Source organism: Dreissena polymorpha, chromosome 9 (assembly GCF_020536995.1).
Source record: "Dreissena polymorpha isolate Duluth1 chromosome 9, UMN_Dpol_1.0, whole genome shotgun sequence".
NCBI lineage: Eukaryota > Metazoa > Mollusca > Bivalvia > Myida > Dreissenidae > Dreissena > Dreissena polymorpha.
In genome coordinates this window covers 51,377,306-51,401,061 of record NC_068363.1, presented here as the reverse complement: position 1 = coordinate 51,401,061, position 23,756 = coordinate 51,377,306, and positions in this window count along the sequence as shown.

Here is a 23,756-nt window from a genome sequence, read left to right as displayed (position 1 = left end):
ATGTGACCTTGACCTTGAACTTAGGGTCAGCGTTTAGGTTTCAAAATATGTGTTCAGGTTTCGAAAAATGCTCATATCTTCTATGTCCCTTGATATATAACCTTCATATTTGGTATGCATGTGTATATGGACAAGGCCTTTCATGCGCACAAATACTTTGACCCATGTGACCTTGACATTGAACTTAGGGTCCGTGTTTAGGTTTTGAAATCTGCGTTTAGGTTTCGAGAAATGCTCATAACATCTATCAAAGCGTTTATAGGGGGCATATGTCATCCTATGGTGACAGCTCTTGTTTTTTTCTTCTACTGTTGTTTTTAAGACTTCACAAGGATTCGTTGGAAGATTTGAACCGATTTAAAGGTTCGAAGCTGTGTAAGAAGTAGTTGAATATCATCGAAAGACACGGACGGTGTTGTTATGCGGCAAGTTAAAAATTACAGTTACTTTGCGTACGATCTACCCCCTGATTAACCCATTGATGCCTAGCGTCTAGAAAAAAGGCCTTGGCAAACAGCGTAGACTCGGATGAGACGCCGCAACATGCAGGGTCTGCGCTGTTTGCTTTAAGCAATTTCTGTAAGTAATATTCTAAATATAGAAATAAGCATACTAGAAATCCCTAATTTTGGAAATAAATTGATCCAATTTAGAAGGATGGGAGAGTCCACTAGGCATAAATGGGTTAAGAGAACCGGCAGTCTCTGCAAAACGTTTAAAAGATCCAACCATAAACAACTTGTGGCGTTTATAACTATTATAATGATGGTTTGGGTGGTTTTTGTTGTTGATGATGATGATGATCGTGATGTTCTGCGGCCGATGAGGGTGGTAAGGTGGATTAGTATAAGCATAAAATAGTAATTTTTTATGGATATAATGTACCACTACATTCCACTTTTATTTTATGATTACAAACAAACTTCGAACAAAATACCTAAGTCAGATTGACACCAAACAAATCATTTCAGTTAGTTACTTTAGAGTTAAATACCAGTGTTGACAGCAAAGTATTGTCAAACAAGGCTCAATACAGCTGTTGTTGTTATTTTCAGTAATATAAACTGACATTAAAATTTAATGCAAAAATGACAGGCTCTTTTAGAACACATTTATTTACTATTTACAATGTGTCGTACAATGATTTCATTTTTAGAAATGTTAGTAATTTGAAATGAAGATTGGTTAAGTAAAACGAGGTTTCGAACACAGTAGAAAGCTGCTGATTTATTACAAGTGTTGATGATGCGCACATTGATTATCTTAGCTATTAATCGACGAAGAAGCTACTGTGTTTTAAACTATCGATACACATTTTTATACAATAAGTGTAATGTGCAAGAGGGAGCGAGACAGTGAGTGAGTAAGTGAGTGAGTGAGTGTGATGGAGAGAGAGAGAAAGAGAGAAAGAGAGAGAGAGAAGAGAGAGAGAGAGAGAGCTAGAGAGAGAGAGAGAGAGAGAGACTCCTCTTCGCTCTCGATCCTCTCTAGAGAGAGAGATCTCTCTCTAGAGATCGAGCTCCTCGAGGCTCTCTCTCTCTCTCTCTCTCTCTCTCTCTCTCTCTCTCTCTCTCTCTCTCTCTCTCTCTCTCTCTCTCTCTCTCTCTTGAGAGGGAGGGAGGGAGAGAGAGAGAGTATGGTCGCGTCATTAAATAACTCACTTTTGATATGAAAAGAAGTAGAACAATTATCAGTTCACAAATAGGCAAACTGTGATTTCCACCACGCCAATATCTCTCGCACCAAAAAACGACACTATTTAGCGTTAACATTTCCATTTGCATTTTCGTTGCTTAACACCCATATTCACCAAATTATTTGATAGCAAAATTTGGCCTATAATTTCATATGGCGCTTGTGAAAACAAGTCCCATTCTTGCAATACAAAAATAGAGCAATGCGTTTTTATTTGGGTCTTGGTAAATATACACCAACAGCAGCATTGTTTGGTGAGCTTGGTTGGCAACCGCTACATGCGAAACGATGAGATTGTGTCGCTCGTCAGAGGCATAGGTTTCAAAAAATGAATAATGATAGACTTAATTATAAAGTGTTTGCATTTTATAAATCAAAAAGTAGTAATGTTTGTTAAAATTGGCAGCCTAACTTTGTACAACATATGCATTTGTCGAATTTGTCTCATGTTTAAGAAACCAGCTCTGAATTGTCAAGTACAATTTTTTGTGAAATTGTTTCAGAGAAATGAATGCATATGTTCATAAACGACTGGGAAGACAAAGTATCAAGTCACACCTTCTCTAATAGGATATATAGAAATAAGTTACGTACCTATCAGTTGTTTAAACATGAATTTGAAACAGAGAAATATGTATGCATAGCAATGCCTTTTAAGCATAGAGCGGCATTGTCAAAATTCAGACGTGGCGTTGCCCCTCTTAGATTAGAGACGGGGAGATATGAGAACATTACATTAAATGAACGTATATGTCCTTTTTGTAAGTAAGGCGTTGAAACTGAAACATGTCTTGACACAGTGTCCAACCTATGAGGCATTATGAACTGTTTTATATGATAAAGCTTTTCAAATTAATAGAGATTTTGTTCACTTGTCAGATGAACAAAAATGTGTATTTGTTCTCTCCAACTTAGATTTAGCTAAAGTAACAGCCCAATACTTTAACATACTTCTAATTAGATTTGAAATATTATATATATAAGTTCTTCTTAATTACATAGCTCTATATGACTTTGTATATAATTATATTATGTTTTTAAAAGGTAAGAAGGAGAGACTATTGTTAACCAAGGTAACAGTCTATAAATTATTGGGGGATGGTCAGTTTTTAAAGGTTTAGTTACATTTTTATCTCTTTTAGTTTCTTTTATGACTATTTTTATGCTGATAGAGAACCTAGGTATAACAGTCCTCTCTTCGTTCTTACTCTCGAATGCATCATGATATTTTAGGATAATACTTGTAGACTTCGTAACTGTTGGCTTGCATGCAGGGGATGTCACACATCACGCTTTTTCTTTCGATGGGGTTAACCCAGGGTTTTTGTTGTGTTATTATTATTAAAGTAATAGTGATGATAGATGTGTGAGGTCTTCCGGGTGTGACACTTCAGTTAACATTTTAACCAGTTGGATATTATGTGTTGTTTTGATTTTATGCCATATACAGTATATGTGGTTACTATAGTGACCAAATGAGAACATAGTCCATGCATCCCTTATGTCATATGATCAAATCAACGGTTTTATCTAACTGTATAATACTAGTCGTGTAATTATGAAAGTTAATTTGATGCTTTTATCATTTCTTGTAAATAGAAATATTGATTGGCAACACTTTTATGATGATTTTATATATATGTGATTTGTATAATGTATAGTGTTGATGATATGTAAATAAAATAAATAAAAAAACTCATAAAACATCGTAACATCGAACTTATTTCTGTGTTTGTATCGGTGAAGGCACTTTTTGACGAGTACCAATATTTACATGATTTTCAAACGTGCAATTAACCAGACAAAAAGGAACACCGTACGTCCAAAGTCAATAAGTTGATTGTTATGACAAAAACATATTTGATTCAATGCACCTCTAACAAGGACGTAATAATGAGCAAAACAATTAGTCATTCAGTCGACCACCACAAGAAGCAAATATTAACCCGCGCCTTTTATTTGTAAATCATCAATAAAAGCAATCAGATGTCTATTAACACAACTATGTTGATTGATATATATGTTGCTTTAATGGATTTGTGTTTCAAGATTTATGTCCAGAGAGCAATACAAGTAGCATTGATGATTGAGTGAAGTATGAACCTATACTTATACACGTGGCCAAGACTTATGATGAATAAGAAAAGGGGAAATTCATTAAGTTGCGTGTATATTCACTTAAAATGAACCGACGTTTTCAGTATTAATACAACACAGTTAAAGACTCTTCTTAATAATAATGTATGGTTTTGATAAGAATTTGTCCTTATTCTGTTAAGAAATAATATTTATACTTTTTTATTCACCAAAATAACATTAGCATGCTTTATTTGCTTGTTATTCGTGTGTGATACTTGCGACAAATATACCTTGTGTATAGAACAACATATTCGGTCTTTTTTTATTTCGTTATGACTCAAAAAGTTCAAAGATATACAATCACTTGTAAATGACTATGTACCATTAATAGTCTGCCTAGCTATACAAGGTATCCAACTATCGTCCTTACGCAAAACACAAAAACTTACCAGAACTTTGCGGCCACACTTACGTCCAGGAGCTCAAACTCCTGCATCGATTAACCCTTTGCATGCTGGGAAATTTGTCGTCTGCTAAAATGTCGTCTGCTGAATTTCTAAGATTAGCACTTTCTTCGAAAAGAATACTATCAGAATAGCAAACAGTTTGGATCATGATGAGACGTCACGTTCTGTGGCGTCTCATCTGGATCCAAACTGTTTGCAAAGGCCTTCAAAAGTCGGTTTCAGCACTGAAAGAGTTAAACTGGTTATCTGTGTGCAAAGTGCACTTCAACTTGAATCATTATACCAATTTAACCCTTTCGCACATAAGAAGCGAAGTGAGAATGGCTTTTGCAACCAGCAAAAACCCAGTAATCTGTTGAGGTTTTATGCTGTTTGCTGATCATCAGTTTCTAAGGGATAGATATGACGCCTTTAAAACTTGAATCTAGTAAGAAAGGTCTTTAATTTAATTTAACTTTCTTAGAGACCACAAATGCGTAAAAAATAGGTATCTAAGTGGTAAAGGGTAAAAAGATTTGTAACAGAGCTGTGTACATTCTTCCCTGCCATCGTCATTAATATAGCTTTCATGGCTTAACTGGCGTGATTGCAAAATCACACACCGTATTGCGTGATGTGGCGATCCCTTAATTTACTAAAATGGAATGTTTTCTTAATATGAATTAAAAAGTGCTGACGCTTTTGCTCCGTCATTTTTCTTTCTAACCGATCCGAACTAATCAAGTGCTTTGTGATTGTGAAAATTATGCTAACATGTTATTGGAGATCAAAATGCTAGAGTGGTACTGTTTGTAATGCTTTTTCTGGTGGCTGACCATTGGTGCGTATCAGTTAGCAATTACGAACACAATCAGTGTTACCAGCAACACCGTTTTGTACCGCGGTATAATTAACAAGGTTACCGAGCGATGATACATGCTGGCAAACACGAAAATCAAATTAGTTTTTTTAAGTAGTTTGTTTGTATTCGATATATTGATTTGATGTTACTTATAGTTCTGGTACCATGATTTTTTTTCAATAAAAGAACAAATCGAGACACATAAAAAACTGATTGGAAAATGACGTTAATAACAACGACGAATAGGCGGATGACATATTTATGTGTAGACAATGACTTCAGCCGTTATCAAACTGTTTGGAAGATACATATTTTTGTAGTAGAAGTTATATTGACTATTGACAATTTCTAGTATAAACGTATAGACAAAACCCATTGATTTATCCCTTATGCTAAAGGCATCTGTATTAAGTGCAATACATAAATTTAATGTATGTTAGTTAAACGTTTCGCGTACTATTAAGTCAAGTGAGTTACTTGATGTCACAGTGTCGAAAGAAAGTATTGGCAAATATTGAATGTGTCAAAGAACATTCCTCAACTGAAAATCTGATATATTAGTATAAGATATGAAATACATGTATACATATCTTATACAGTGTGGTAACAAATATATTTTATACATTAATTGAGAAGCTCCTATACAAAAGCTTTCAAGGGACGACATTTTCCGCTTTAGTTGTATTTGTCTGCATCAGTTAATATCATCTAATCCTTAACCCACTGTTTCAAAAAAGATCAACCAATGAGAACGGCATGATCAGAGGAGATATATTACACAAGTGTATTAAATCCTCGATTATTATGGTTAAAAAAACAACGCTCGGCAGATATGGCTTCTAATGAGTTCTTTCAAACAACAATACAAAACTCGAAATAAATCGGTGAAATAAATATATTTCACCATCTTAATCGTATATATTTTTCTGTATCTATTATTCCCACCCAGCGTGTTTTTTAAAATACATAATTAAAAGCATTTACAATCGAAACTACCGTCATTAACTTTCATTAGCACGGAATCCCCATTAACTGCATTTAATTACGCTGAATGCGCTTGGGTCATGCAACGACTTAGATCAGAATTATCATGATTCTTTAGGACAGATCGTATTAGAAATACTTCATGTACGGCCTTACAGTTTTCCGAGTTACACATTAAAGGGGCCTTTTCACAGACTTTGGCAGATCTTGAAGTTTGTCATTAAATGCTTTACATTGGTAAATTTAAACATTGGATCTAGAAAGCTCCAGTAAGAAACAAGAATAACAGTAAAGATAGAAAAAAGTTAACCTCAACTGGGCTCGAACCACTGACCCCCGTGCTGATGTGTGTGTATGTCAGAGTTTATTAACCTGTCATCGATGAGTCTTCACGACTACTTAATGTGCTGACCTGCCCCTGTGACCTATCAGGGGAAAATATTTAATGTTTAGCCAAAGTAGGTCAAAAATATCAGTGCTGATATATTAAATGAAGTATTTTATTGGCTTCGCTCTGGAAAGCGGCGACTAGTATGTAATGCTTTTGTTTTCGCTTATGGGAGGAGAAGTTATTTTACGGATCAATGTTTATATTTTTGTTTTAAGAATATCTTGCATAGTGGTGATCTTTTGTGTAAATAAGTACTTCATTTGTGCCTATTACATTTATTACAACATTTATTGCCAATAATGCAAAGCTAATTGTTTTAATTAATAACTGATCCACAACTGATAACAGGGGAAAGATCACAGGGACTGGGCAAATACGCGAAACTTTCTGGTTTTGTATAAAAACAAAACATAATCAAAATATATTTATTTGTGGTTTTTCTAATTTGCTTATTTAGTGGAGAATCAATGTAGTACGATATTTGACGACCTATCGCGCAAGCAAGTTTATTGGAAGTCGTAGTGGTACGAAAACGTACAATGTATTAGTTTACTAATAGACATATAATAACGATCGCTATACACAACTTCACTATATAGCAGTACATAAATGATGTCAGCCGGAATAGCTCAGTTGGGAGAGCATTAGTTAAGGCCCCCGGTACTATCCCGGGTTCCGGCACGAACGGAACAGTTCGGCGGCTGACAATTTTTTTCAGTCAGGTTAATAAATATAATAAAGCTTTATTTTATGTAGACATGTTATGACATTTTTATCAAAATTAATGGATGCCGCGTGGTGACAAAGTTAATTAAAATTTCTTACATCACTTAAATATCTTATTAAAAAAGACACGTGTTTTTATATTAACAAATAAATGCAAACAACACATCTATTATCCATGTATTTTTATGCTTGTCTATCACAGGCCCTTAGTACTATCCCTACCACATATAGAGCGCGAAGCGCGACACGTATTATTGATTGTAACAATGAGTTGCGATAAAGGAAGCAGCCGCTTATCAAGGAGGAGCTGTGTCCCAGCAACCCGTTTCCCTATAGTCAAGCACTCCTCGGAGTTTGTTTTTTTAAGAACCACATATAGAGCGCGAAGCGCGACACGTATTACTATCCAGGTGGTATGGGCCCTTTACCATTATCCGACCATTACGTCCATAGTTATCTTCCTTAGATTTTGAGAAATTTTGAAATCCTTGTTCGAAGTCCAAAATTTTCATCCGATTCTTCCCAAACTTGCAAAGGTTTTTTAATCAATGAGGACCCAACCCAAACTCTATATGAGCAATATCGGACCATAAGTCCAGAATTATGTCTCTTTGAATTTAAAAATAAAAGTGAAAAACTGCTTGGTTAGGTGATTATGTCAACATTTTTCATCAGATTCTTTCCAAACTTACAGTGTCTTCATATCAATGAGCATGTTTACCTCATTTAAAATGAGAAACATCGGGACAATAAGTCCAGAATTTTTTTCTATTAAATTAGACAAAATTAACAATTTCCTCTTGTTTAAAAGATTTCACAGCTTTCGTCTAAATCTTTCCAAGCTTGTTAAGTGTTTTTATATCAGTATTACTCGAACCCTATTGAAAATGATGAATATCGGAGCAAATGATGATCTTTTACTGAATTTGAAAGTACATGTATTGTGAAATGCAGCTTCTTTATGCAATTTACAGTTTTCATTCATTTTTTTCCAAACTTTTACAGTGTTTTCATATCAATGAGTACTCAACCCCTATCGTAAATGAGCATCGTAAGAATAAGTTCAGAATCATCTCCCCTTGAAGTTGAGAAAAATATGAAATTACGCTTACAAGATGAAGCAGATTTTTTAAAACCTACACAGTTCTGTTCCATTAATGAAAACTGCACACGGATGCCAGTAATAAAAAGGAAACCAATGTAAATAAAATGAACTATGAAATATTTGGGGGTTACAACACAAAATCATAGATAATGGTTATTTGGGGGTTATTACACAACATCATAAATAATGGTTAATTGAGGGTTATAACACAAAATTATAGATTAAGGTTATACCAGTATCTTTTTCTATCTTGTTTAAAATAATCGGCCAATATATTAATATTTACAGTAGAAAAAAAATCGTTCCATGTAACTTCATTGAGTGCCTTTTACACTGAAATTCCCGACGCCCTTTGATGCTTTGCATCAATACTTATCTTGTACTTTATATAATCAATCCTCGTTGTGTCACAACAACAGAACCAAATTATTCAATCGTTTCGCGTTGCAACGCTTTATGATTTTCAGGTTTTTAAATCGCCAAAAAGATGCATATAATAGATATTTTAGAGCGTGGTAAATGTTCAGTATTACTGTATCCTCACAAATATCATAACTACAACTAAATTTTGCGAATCCGAAACATTGTTTTAATTTTGTCGATTTACCAAAACGTGAAAAGGCCCCTTTCGATTGGAAAAAGTTTCTTTGCTTTGCGATGCGGTCCTTTTATTGCCAAAGAACATGTAAATCCATGCATTTAATAATAGTAAATTTAAACTTGAGACTTTTCCGGGTGATTTCACTTTTTAGTTACCGTATCACCACGGCCAATTATGGTATAATGCATAGCCGTAGTTATCATTAAGCGAAATATAAAAAGGCAAAGTTTTGTTTGAATGACGTTCACTTCCAAAGGCATTCTTAATTTTCTGTTCTCTTTTTAATAATAAATTATTAATCCGTAGGTAAACGAATTTGTATCCCGATATAATGCAATCGTTTTATTCTTCAAATATATTTGTTAACATATGTTGTTATAATGAAATATTTGATTACTTTTCTGGGAAGCCATTTTTCAATGCAAATTGACCTGTTGTTCACATTACTTTGCGACAACTATTAACGTCCTCGCGTTTTCATAAAGAGTTCATTCTGATAACAAAGCGGCAAACGTTTGTCAGTACTGTTTGCTTAGTACTTCATGTCGCTTTAAGAACACATTAAGTCATTAGGTGGTTATTTGTTGACCACTTAGACGTCAGCTTTGTCCAAAAAGTTACAAGTACATTAAACTCACAGCACAAGAGGCAAAGTGTCTGAGGCAGTTCAAGAGACAGGTATATCACACGCGAAGAATATATTTACTTTGAAATTGTGACCATTACTTTCTGCAAGACATTATTTTTTCTTGCAAGAAGATATTGGGGAGTCAAGTACTTTATCTTCTAAGAACGACCTTGGCCTTGTACCGGCTTAATTGACTAATGTCTTCTCCACATTGGCCCGATACCATTTACATGTCATGGAAATCCATCAAGTCATATAGAGGATATGAATGGGACACCAAAATGGAGTCGGCTCAAACCAGTGAAGTCGAAAATGGACTCTGAGCTTGCATAATTTACTCATATGTTCTTTAACGCCCAACGATTGGTCACAATTCCAATGAAATCCGGCAGTTACCCGACTTTCCAAGCACTGAAAAATACCAAGTCAAATTAGAATAAATTTTGAACAAAAGCTAGAAATTAGAGCTATCGGCCAAACGTTCGTCCGTCTAGTCACTTAGTTTGCGTGGAGCTCTTTAAAAAAAACCAGACCGCCAAATAATGCAAAATGCACACACAAGACGCATGTTGCACATGGAAGCCGTGCACAATACTTGTTACTTCTTGATATGAGGAATTGTGTGCATGCGAATAACATTTTTAACATTAGAGCTCCCTTGAATTTCTGTGATCTCTCAGAGTATCTTTACAATGCTGTTAGTTGCGAGTTTAAAGCAGCAATGATTGTATTCCAGCGAAATCAAGATGATGAAAGTCTTTTGTCGTCTTTGTCGCGGTGATTCTCACCGATATTTTGCGACTCTGTATTTATCATGATAAAAATGTCTTTGAAATTGTAATTGCACCCGATGTTTTAGGAATTTGTCTTTATAACCTGAGCCAGAATAACAGAGTTCCATTAAAATAATTAAACTTTATTTTTGAAATCAAGTGTTTTCTGCTTACAGAATGTTAACTCATACATGATTCAATATAATTACTAGTTCCAACTAGGTAATTGTAAGGAGACCTAGACATAAAATATCGATATTGAATTTAAGATTGTCGTCAGTTTGCCCTAACTAGTTGTGTGAATATGGGCACAAATTCAATGAACTTCCAATATTCAACCATCTACAACGCAATAACGTGTGTATATCTGTCTATTATGTAGTTTCATTTTTCATCCCGAAAGTAATTGTATATATATATTGTCAAACGCAATTTTTAGGCAATTACAATACCCTGCTGAGCACTTTTTCGACACACATACTGAATATATGACATATTAATTAAATATTTAGAAATACGAGTCATGTGAAGTGAAAATTTCACTTTTTATCAAAGCACCGAATACGCTGCAGTTGTTTGCTATTGCGTGAACAGCAGACACCATAGTACCGCACATGTGTGTAAAACAAACTTTGGTTTTCAAGCCCGCATTATGTTCGTTCGCTTTTTGCTGAATGCCACAGTTCTTTGAAATGGTACATAATATGTATAGTTATATAGTGAAATGAAAGGTTCGTTGTTTTTCCCTGGAACATCATCATTTCGACAATACTTATTCATTATCGTCGTCGTCGTCATCATCATCGTCGACAAAAAATTCGACATCATTATCAGTATCATTATAAAAAATCAACATGATAATTTGTATTATCATCATCAAATTCATTATCATCCCCACCACCATCATCAACATTATCATTTTCGTCATTATTAGAACCAGCAGCATTAGCAGCATTTTATTCATCACAATTTTATCAATAATACAATGATCGATCAATACCGTTCCCGATTAATGCGTTGTTGCGTAGTAAATTCATCCAAAGTCATAACCCAGATGCAACTGTCGTCTGCAAAAGATTATCTTTCGATCGAAAGAAATTACATCAGGAGATTACGCTTAATTTCATCCAATTTAACATACTGTATACACAACAATGGACAGACACTGTCCAATAATTCACCAACCTATAATAGCAATACAAATTCAATGTTACATGTCATAGTGGCTAAAGATTCATATGTTGAAGCGTTAGACATCAAGTTCACACCACTAAATACCATGGCATCAACCGATTACGTTAATTACGTTGATTTTTATACAAACGCTCTGTACATTATAGACTGGAAAGAGCGTATGGGCGTCTGTGATCCAATTAATAGGTACATGTATATTCCAATATGAGACAAGATGAGTATTGATGCAAAGCATCAAAGGGCGTCGGGAATTTCAGTGTAAAAGGCACTCAATGAAGTTACATGTAACGATTTTTTTTCTACTGTAAATACTAATATATTGGCCGATTATTTTAATCAAAATAGAAAAAGATACTGGTATAACCATTATCTATGATTTTATGTTATTACCCAAAAATAATCATTTTCTATGATGTTGTGTTACAACCCCCAAATAACCATTATCTATGATTTTGTGTTGTAACCCCCAAATATTCCATAGTTCATTTTATTAAAATTGGTTTCCTTTTTTTACTGGCATACGTATGCAATTTTCATTAATGGAACAGAACTGTGTAGGTTTTAAAAAATCTGCTTCATCTCACAAAACGCGCATTGATAGTGTCACCTAAAAAAGTCCATACCAGAGGGTCCATACCACCTGGATAGTAATACGTGTCGAGCTTCGCACTCTATATATGGTTCTTAAAAAAAACTCCGAGGAGTGCTTGACTCTATGGAAACGGGTTGCTGGGACACAGCTCCTCCTTGATAAGCGGCTGCTTCCTTTATCACAACTCATTGTTACAATCAATAATACGTGTCGCGCTTCGCGCTCTATATGTGGTAGGGATAGTACTTAGGGCCTATGATAGACAACCATAAACAACAACAAAAATACATGCAAAATAGATGTGTTGTTTGCATTTTTGTGTTAACATAAAAACACGTGTATTTTTATAAGATATTTAAGAGACGGAAGAAATTTTAATTAACGTTGTCACAACGCGGCATCCGTAATTTTAATAAAAATGTGCAACGTTGTATTTAGGTCGCATTAAAACGCAGGAATATATAAATATAAATATATATATATATATATATATATATATATAATATAAAAAAAATGTTGACTACTTAAAGTTTCACCGGTTCGCGTATTTGCCAGTCCCTGTGATCTTTTATTAGTGCCCAGTCCCTGTGTTTATCTATTAATTAAAAGAATTAACTTTGCATTATTGGCAATAAATGTTGAAATAAATATAATAGGCACAAATGCATTACTTATTCGTATATTAGCAGCAAATAAAATCGTTTTATTTTATGCTTTCCGGTGGTTTATAGAGAAATATCAGTGAATTAAAACTGACATTTCACTGTTTTAAGCTCGACAAAATGATGTCATAAATCCAGCGAAATTATCCAGTTAAACTCTTTTACAATGTAAATTAACGGTGAAAAAAACATAAAATAAAAGAAAATGTGTTGGATTCGAAGGAATAGCGATTTTAATTCTCTCGTAATCATAAAAAAAAATATATTTTCACTCCTCACTGCGCCACACGTGAAAATATTATTTTATATGATCACTCATATGAAATAATATCGAATCCAACAAATATCCTCTATGTATTATCACAGACTAAAGCGCGATGAAAAAAGAGCCAGTAGTCAATGAAACAGCGTTTATAAACCACTAAAAACTTTGTGAATAAAGAAAATCATATGTGGTGTTTTCTGTGTTGTTGATGAAAATGATGGTGATGTTTTACGGCCGGTGATGGTGATGATGAGGAGGAGGATAAGGGAAATAGTAACACATATTGTGGATATTATGTACTATTGTATTCCGCTTTCATTCTATGAAACAAACAAAGGTCGTCGTTGCGTAGTGGATAGGTGTCCGCCTAGCATCGGGAGGTCATGGGTTCGATCACCACTGTGCAACTATGGAGCATTCCATAGATCTACCCTAAAGATACCAAGTACTGAAGCTAGTCCCAGGAAACGGTATTGAGAGCATTTCAAGTAAGCCTTAGGCTTTCGATGCACTCGAGCTGAAATAAATATGTTTTAACTAAACAAACAACGAAACCAATTACCGACGTTCAATACCAAAGTCAGGTTGAAACCAAATAAGGTCTAACAATATTTACTGCAGAGTTAAATACAAATACTGACAGGAAAGTGTGGTGTAACAGGGCCTAATACTGTTTGTTTTCTTCAATAATAGCAACATTAATACAAATTAAATCATCATTTTCTTAAAAGACTACGAATTAGAAAGGCTAATCGGAGACATATGCATGGATAGTTGGTAACTTAATGGATATTTCGATGTGTCAGTGCGTCAATCACCAGATAAATTATCCCGCTACACCAAACAGTGTAGCAATTGTTCGCGCTTGCTAGGAAACAACAGGTTCTATTGTTAAACCGGTGTTCTGCGACCAGATATCTACGATAACTTGACAGAGTATAACGCTTAGTATCACACCATCACTGCATGTGGGTGAAACTGGATTATGTTCTATTATCGAGGATAACTAAGTAACTTGATCAAGATAAAATTACTGACATCATAGTTATAAATATTTATCTTAAATTGTTCAAGATAATTATTAACTATAAAGTACTAACTATCCTGAATTTCTCAGAACATATTTAAAAAAATACATTAAAAAGTTAATGTCATAATTGGAGACGATGATTTGTGTGTGAAGGTGTCATGTTTTTGGTGTATGAAAACATACCAGCAAATGGAACAATTCTCAGTCGGGGGGGAACCGGAAGTAATCAGTGAACTAGGATCTCTAGTAAAAGGAGAGCCGGAAGCTGAAGTAATCAGCGAACCTGAAGCTAATGTTACCAGTGAATCGGAGGCTGAAGTAACCAGTGAGCCGGAAGCTGAAGTTACCAGCGAACCAGAAGCGGAAGTTACCACCGAACCGGAGCCAGAGAGTCATACTACCGCAGCGGAATCACGCCCTGAACCGGAAGTCGAAGGGAATGCGGAAGCTGAGGGAACACATAACCCTGAACCTGAAGGCCAGGAATCCAGTCTTGCAGAAGCAGAACCCAATTGGCCGGAAGCTTTCAAGGAATGGGGCCCAGCCTGGCACCTCCATGTGTACATGTTTGCTTCACTGTTTTTATCCATCGCCATTGTCACCTGCGCGAGTATGACGTTTTATCTACGAGACAGGCAGAGGTTACGGCAGGGAATCTTGACGTTCACGTTACAGTGCCTCCTGTTGACATTCACTCTTCTACGGTCCCTGTCACTGTTCATAAACCCGTACCAGACCGTGCATGGTAATGACAGTCCCGGTCTGGTTTTCATGTGGACATTCGCGCTTCCGGGCCTTACAGCTTCATACAGCGTGCTTCTACTGGTGTTCCTGGACACGACCAAAATGACTCTTGGACCACCGATGTTTCAACGCTTGTCGGTGCTCCTCGGCATTACGGCGGCGCATTTTGTGGTCGTAATGACATCTGACATTGTCTGTTTTTTCGAATCCTCCGCATGCAAACCAATGTTGATGTTTTGTCAGTGTTTATTTATTTTATACGGACTTTTGCTTGGGGTAGGCTATTTGTATACTGCAATAGTCGTCACGAAGAAATGCTCGAGCGAGGTATTACATGGTAAGTCTAGCTTTGAGTGATGCAATTGTTTCTGTCATGCATTGAATCAAATGTCACCGCGGCGTAGAGCATACAGTGTCCGTCTAGCGACGGGGGTAACGGCTTCGATCCCCATTGTGGGTTTGTTCTTGAGATCTATCCAAAGACGCCGAAAATGTGTTCTACTTGAAAAACAGGACTTTAGAGCGTCTCAATAAGACATTTGCTTTTGATGCAAACGAGCAAATATAAATACGTTTAAACTAAACTAAAATTTGAATATACATAACGAAGTGTTACTCAGCCGCATGTTGGTAATTTATTTCAATTAGATCAGTGAACAATCGTCGTATCGTAACCAGAGTTATTATTATAAAAATAACATAAATTGCCTACAGTTGATACCTCTTAAGAAATTTATTATTGTAGAAAAGCCCGATTAACAACAGAAGTAGTCATGATTTTGCGCGAAGCATCGTAAAATGTTTTGTTCTAAACAATTGTAAACGCATAAAAAAATCTCTGTTCATGTCATTTTCATTCTCGTTTTGCATTTTTGTTATTTAAATCTCAAAAAGGAACGATCAATCGAACTTATTTCTGTGTTTGTATCGGTGACGGCGCTTTATGGCGAGTAGTCGAGTACCAATATACGCAGTGTTTGTATCGGTGACGGCGCTTTATGGCGAGTAGTCGAGTACCAATATACGCAGAATCTTCAAATGTGCAATTAACGCGACAAATTGAACATTGAACGTCCAAAGTCAATTAGTTGATTGTTATGACAAAATGTTTTTAATACAATACACCTCTAACAAGGACGTCTAAATGACAACAACAATTAGTTATTTAGTCGACCACAACAAGAAGCCAATATCAACCCGCGCTCTCTATTTGTAAATCATCAATAACAGTAAGAGGTCTATTAACAACAAAAAATGTATCGAAATAACTTTTGCATTAATGGAATTGTGTCGAAAGATTAATTGTCCGGAGAGCATATCGTGTAGTATTGATTCAATCTACAACAGTGTATAAAATAAAATGATAGAATCCTCAAAATATTACAACTGTATAATTTTGATGAGAAACAAAAATATGTTTTTTCTCTTAGCAGAAAGACCTTTTGGCATAACTAAAACTAATCACTGGGTTAACAATTATTCCATGATGCTTGCGACATATTGGACCTAGTATATAGCAAATGCAGATGTCGGCTTATTATATTCTGTCTTTTTACTTTGTTTCAAACATGCAATAGAGAGTTGTTAACACATGAGCGAGAGCAACAAATGCAGAACGAATAAACGTCGTGCATTTACGTTATGTGAATTTGAGTTCTTAGTCAATATCTTTTTTTTTCAGATGAACACAAGAAAGTAGCCCGTATTGTCAAAATTTCTTACGCCGCCTCCGTTATTGCCTTTGCCGTAGCGGTCACGCACATCTACGCAGCGTCCAGCGAGTTTGGAATATACAATGACGTCACATACGTGGACGCATGGGATTGGTGGATTCTACAAACAATTCTTCGACTCGAGGAATTGTCGTCGGCTTTTATAATTTTGTTGATCGCTTTTCGAAATCCGCTTGAGGGAACACAGTTTTACTCGTGGTGCGCAAAATGGACCAGTACGACTAGCGACAGCAACACTAATTCTTCCGAAAGAAATGTGGCAAATTCACTGGTGACGTACACAATGGTCGAAAAGTTTTAAGAATATTATATATGTTGATCACAATAGCAATTGCACATATTATTGTGTTTACCGTTGTGTGTGCGTTTGTGTTTGTTGTAACACGGTTGCTTATATGAAGGAGATATTCTCCGATGGACTTAAAAATATTTGTGTACATTAAACACTGCCATTGTCTAATTTAATTTAATTTAAATTGATTTAATCTACCATGTCTTTAAGAGAAAGTCCTTCCATTCACTGACGAGATTGTTATGTTATACACCGTACTGCGACATAAACACATAGGGGTGATGTGGCTATCATTTAATTAAGTAAATTGGGATGTTTTCTTGAGACGCATTAAAATGTGTTGAAGCTCTGTGCTCCGTCATTTTTCTTTCTAAACGATTCGAATTAATGAAGTGCGTTGAGTCCGTGAAAATGATAAAACGGTGCTGTGTGCACTGTTTTTATGGTGGCCGACGATTAGGACGTATAAGGCAGCCATCACAAACAAACGAGCAAAACTAATGTAACAAGCAAAACCTTTTTGTGCGCGGTGTAATTAGCTAGGTTACCGAGCAGTGATGCATGCTGGCGAACACAAAAATCTAGTTAGCTATTGAATTTGTTTGTTTGTAATCGACATATTGATTTGATGTTCATAATTGTTCTGGTGACCTATTTTTTATTAGAGAACACAAAGATCAGCATTAAAACAACTGGTCTATAAGTGACCTTAAAAACAAAAGTGATAAGGCGGATGACATACTTGTTATAAACAATTACTTGTAAGGCTTAACAAGCCGTTTGGCAGACACATATGTTTGTGTTGAAGACAATATATTGAATTCGGTTATAAGCCCTAGTCCTAACGAATCGACATAGCTCATTTGTTTGTATTTTGTGCAATTAAACATGTCATTCATGTTAGTGAAATATTTAATTGCAATGTGAAAATTTTAAGGCAATTGCGTTACTTGATAATACAATGTCGTAATAAAGAAAGAATTGACAAATATTGTATATGATAAAGTTCATAGCTCAAACGCACATCTGAAGAGCTAGAACAAATGATATTTGGTGACGTACTAAATAGATCAGGGTGGTGTCGAATAAGCTTAATAAATACCATTAGGATCGCCTTTACAAACGCTGGCCCAAAACGATATTTTTCCGTGTCAGTTAGAATCATCTTACCATGAACACTCTGTATTCAAAAACTAGTTTTACCGGACCAATAAATGCGGACGGATTGTAGACTTATTAGGGGTGACATTTTACGAATTTTGTATTAAATCATCGGTCAGACCTGAAGACTTTGCTTCTGATGGAAAAAAACAATACGAAAACTCCAATGAAATCGGCGAAATAATAAGATGTAACTAGGACTCCATGCCGATGATGAACGTCGATCCGCAATCCACAACAAACATAGCACTTTGGTCTACAGTAGATTCAAGGGTGTGTGTGCGATTGTATTCAACTAATTCGATGACTGTTTAACCAGTTACTACGAGCAAAGACGGGATGACAACCGAGAATAGATTGGTGACACTGGACAGACAGATGACCACCAGGAACAGACTGGCACCGGGGCAATCAATTGAAAAGCCCGAAGTGTAGTTTTCATGAGAGGACATCCACCACCCAGCTACAGACCCCAACAAAAAAGACACCCCCAAAGTCTATCGGTAACGGGGGACTATGACAAATTCATTTGGACGGACCTTATACCCAATCGACTGCTAATGTACCAGTCATCACCAGGAACAGTGACCTAATCAGGCGGAGAGGTCTTCACAAACAAACACGGTCTGCGAATCCACCAAGGAAATCTAGATGTCAACGTATGAAGCCGCCAATACGGTGCTTAGTCTCTTTGATTAGTGAGACGCAGTAATATCCCAGTCAGGAGTCAACCTACGGTACGGAGGAACTCTCAGTCTTCGAGGCAAAGCACGATGTCTTCCGGGAACCAAATATAGATGAAGAGAACCACTTTATAGGGCTACTTGAGCTTGAGCACAGTCAGGAAAAACGATAAAGAGCTTTTCTGGATAGACCAAGCTAGACCCGGCTACTTGACACAAAAAACCAATGATCAAGTGGTCCATGTCATCTATGGATAGAGGGGGACCAGGAAGCTATCCATGCAAGGCCAAGCGGACCGGAAGCTTCAAAGTCTCACCATCATAGTCAACTCTGTAGCAAATGAACGTTTTAGAATAAAGAATGCTGAGGAAGGCTATGAGCCTCCGAGATCCATCAGACGGCAAACCCGCATTGAGAACCAGATACGAGGAAAACGACGATACATAAAGAATTCATCTCTGGAACGTCTAGAGAAGCAAAGGCACGTAAGAAGGACCTCACAGACAGTGGCCGTGCTCGACCTCGCCATTGCATAAAGTACCATCCATCACCAGTCGATTTTAAGAGCCCACCAAAACTACATTGAAGTCTTGCGAATAGGGTCGCGACTTCACTACGATGTGTAAGAATCTACTGCGACTGTACTACGAACGATGCAGATCGGTCACGACTAAGCTAGGACCTCATCGAACGCACCCATGAATTCGGCGCCAATATCTACTGATATTAATTCTAACACGGCACGCGACTTGTTTTCTATAGACAAAGAAGGAAAAAAGTGTGGGCTATTCTCCAACAAATTATAGGCGGAGCTTAATGTTTCGAAAAAGGTTCCGAATAAATAAAGAAACTATTGCAGTAAAATGCACGTGCTTAAATCTCGCTCTTAAAGAAATGTAAAAAATGTAGCACGTATATAAATGTAATGAAACAACAAATTGTATATTTGGTGATAAGTGGCATGACCACGCCTGCTAAGAATTTGTTTGTTAAGAAACGTAATTTAAAAAAACATTTATAGCATGTCAGCTTTTCAGAAGAATTAACACATGTGACGTCATTTAGTTTCTATGAGTGTTGTTCTCAATGAAAGTGACGTAATTTGCAAAATATTAACGAATGAAAACGACGTCAAATGTTTGTACAATTCAATGACGTCACTAAATAGTGAACTTTGTACTAAGAAGGGCGGAGTATTGTAAAATATAGTTCACGTCCAATAGCTTGAAGAAAATCAATCAGAATCATGTAAGAATAGAAATAATATTTTTCTATGATGGCTTGTTGTCGAATAACCCACAGTAAGGAGTAAAGATTCGTTTTATCAAAGCACTCGTGCTCCGCATTCGTGATTTAATTCCTACGCATCTATACTCCTTACTGTGGGTTATTCGACAACAAAACATGATGGAAAAATATTATTTCTTTATCATATTTACGAAATCGTAACTGTTTCGTAACTAAATCGCGAGAATCTTAGCGGGCTCGCAACTCAATCGGGGTGAACTCTTGAGAGTCTTGACAAAGTCGTAAATGATTCGTAGACAGATCACGTGATCACCGATTCCCCGATTGAGTCACGAATGACCTAAGATTCCATTACGACGCCCAAGAACGCACTATGACACTGTTACGAGTCAACTGCGATTAAATTCAGTCTTGGAGGTCTTGGTCAAATTTTAAACACGTTTAAAAACTGGCCGCGATTTTTTGGGAGCTCACGACTCGCCCGCGACTAGCTACGAATGATTTAGGATCTCCGCCGATTGAGTTACGAATGTCCCCGACCTCAAAATATTGGAAATCGGGACAAATCGTGGGGAATCGGGTCGTAGTGGAATACCCCTATAACGGACTGGGAATGCTTTGTCGCCGGATGCACAGTTTATGTCGTACTCTTCATCATGGGAATTAATCTTTTTCTTATCAAAGCAGAAACGCGGACCAGAGTCGGAATCAGGGATCTACTAGCCAACGAGTCGAGGCTTCATGGATGACCTCACTCTTACCACTACTACCCATGGACAGGCGAGATGGATGTTAACTGCCCATACAGACGTCGCTTCATTCGCCAAAATTAAATTCGTGGCAGTAAAGTCAAGATCTCAGATCACCAAGAAGGTTACCGACAGATAGATTCATCCTCCAAGTACAGAACGAGGAGCTACCATAGATAATGAAGAGTCCATCAAATGTCTTGGGAAATTATTTGAATCAAGCTAACAGGACAGCGTTAACGTCATAAAGCTTGAAACACGTGTGTAGAAGAGGGGATGAAGAAGATAGACGTCAGCAACCTTTCTGGAAAGTTCTAAGCCTGGCTACACCTGCATGACTTACTACTGAGGCTAATCTTGCCAATGATGCTTTATAAGGTTGAGCTCAGTGATAGACGCCTTAGAGAGGATCTAAAGAAGTGACAAGGAATATCCCTAGTTTCTCCAGCGTAGGACTCTACGGAAAGAGCAACAGGCTTCAACTCCCACTATCTTCACTGGTGGAGGTATTCAAGACAGCCAGGACGAGACTGGTACTCACACTTAAAGACACTCCATATGAACAGATCCGAGAACCAGGCATTGTTAGGATTGACTGCTGTCTGACGTCAGAGGATTGGAGCGACAGAAACACTTCTTTGGAGCCGAACATAATGAAAAAGAAGCGCGCCATGATCAATGTAGAAGCCAAAAAAGCATAGGAAAGCAAGAAAAAACTAGATAGCTAGAAATGGAAGCACAGAGAAAATTGACAACACGAAATACACTATAAAGAAAATGACCTGGGTTGACATCTGGGAGTATGAATCCATTAGACGTTCCTTCCTCTTTAGATCAGTTTATGACCTTCTACCATCCCCGGCAATTCTCAATCGTTGGGTACTCATACCAGATCCTAAATGAAAACTTTGTGCTCGTCCAACCACTCTAAAACCTATTATTTCGTGCTCCCCTACAGCTCTGTCACAAGAAAGATAAAAACGGCGTTATCAACAACTTCTTCAGAGAGGTGGCTGACTGGTTTCAAAAAAATGCTCGCATTTCTTAACGAGCGAAATAATTTCAACGAAAGAAACATCATTTACTTTCATTAGAACTGATTTCATATTCAGAGTTTGTGGGTTTAATTCCCAATCTTGTAGCAAAACAGGAAAGACAGATGCCTTAACGTTCTATGCAATAGGGCTGTGCAACGACTATGATCAGAGTTATATAGAACAGAAGGGTTGTTGAGAGATTCACGTTCGACCTGTCATGGATAACAAAATAACTTCTTGTTTTCCGAGTTATACATTTGTTTGAAAATTTACTACCTGTACGTGCATTTTAATCCGTTCATGAGATTCTTTGTTTTTCGACCGTGTCTTTTTGTTGCCGAAAATATCTCAGTATGTGTATTTAGTACCACAAAATTCGAAAAAAGAACTTTTTATGGTGATTTTCCACTTTTCAATTGTCATCTTATCACCACGGCTAATAATGGTATAACACACAGTCCATCAAAATAATGTTTTATTAATCCCCTTTAATCGCAAGCATCTTTTATGTTAAATGACTTCTACGTATGGGAATCCGTTTTCCCCGTCCTATTTTCCTGTTGCTCACATTATTTTGGAGATAACCATTATCGTCCTTACTTTTTTGTTAAGATTTGTATGATAACTAAGAGTCTGTCAGTACTGTTTGATTAGAAATTCAAATCGACAACTAATGGAAGTTAAATTAAAACGATGAACTATTCAAAGCTTGCAGATTGTAGAAGTCCGTTCAAGCGACAGTTTTGTCCCATTTTTATATTCTTTTACCTTGATGCGGCGACTATCACTTAGATTCAGCGTGATTGACTTGAGACTTCTGAACATCTTCTGAATAACATTAACGTTTCCTTGAGGAAGTTATACGAACAGACTGACGGACTGACGGATGGACGATCTGACGGCCGGACGGACGGACTAAATTAATTCTTATTATACCCATTCTGCTGTGTAGTGGAACATGAAAACATATAACGCAAAATACTGTACAAGATTGTCAATGAAAACGTACGTCAAAAGATCAGTTAAAAATATCTGATTTCCTTTTTCACAAGAAGTGTCAGGTTTCAGAGCTTTGTAATAAACTTAAGATGCTATTTTAGCACTTCACACATTGTTCGAATAAACGAGTGTCTTTAAAACGATGTTTTCCAATTAATGATTATTAATTAACAGAACCATTAAATGGAATTTTGTTTTAAAGACTTTTGTGTTATTTTTCACGTTTGAATTAAAATATTCCTTTGTTCTTTTACCTTTCAAATAGTTATCAGGCCAGTTTGTGAACAAGTTCCTTGAAGCATCACATAATAGAAAATGCTCTCCAGTTAGTACAATTACCATGGTTCTCACAAAGGAAGCTATACATCTAAAAAGCAGTAAATCTACTTTTTGGAACTCAATATTTACTTGCGAGTTTTTGGACACATTCCGTGTGCTCACAAAATGAAAACTTATTCGATGAAGAACATCATAACAATCGGTACACACATACATATTTTCTCACGTTTATGGTTGGGATTTTAATGTTTTGCTTAAGGGTTATGTATTTAAACCATCTAAAACGTACACTTTTTTTCACAATAAATTTTGCCTGCGTCAACAAGACGCTTCTCAACGCTTCAACTCCGTTGCGTGGAAAACCGTGTAATGAAGTTATTGTCGCAGCACTACAGCCGGTTTGCGCAGTGGTTTGTACACGAGCTTCTCACCTATCCGACCCAGGTTCGATAACCGCTCACGAATTATGTATGTTGGTGGACTCCTTTCTGGACATGTGTTCCGAGTATCTTAACTTAACCCCCCCCCCCCCCCTGCACACACACCTCACATCTCAAGGTTACGCAAAACGTTAATGCCTACCCATAACAAATTAATAACTTGCAAAGGCAGCTTAATTGGTATGTCAGTCGTTTCTGCCCTGTACTGATATTTATGTAGTGGGTGTGAGAGTGGGGGCATTTAGTGGGGGCATTTATATTATTTTTTGACAAATGTGTAGCTCCCTTGATGATTTATGAAATATGCCGTCGGTCCGGTCCTTCTGATTAGTTGCCAAGGTTTGTTACAACTTACAA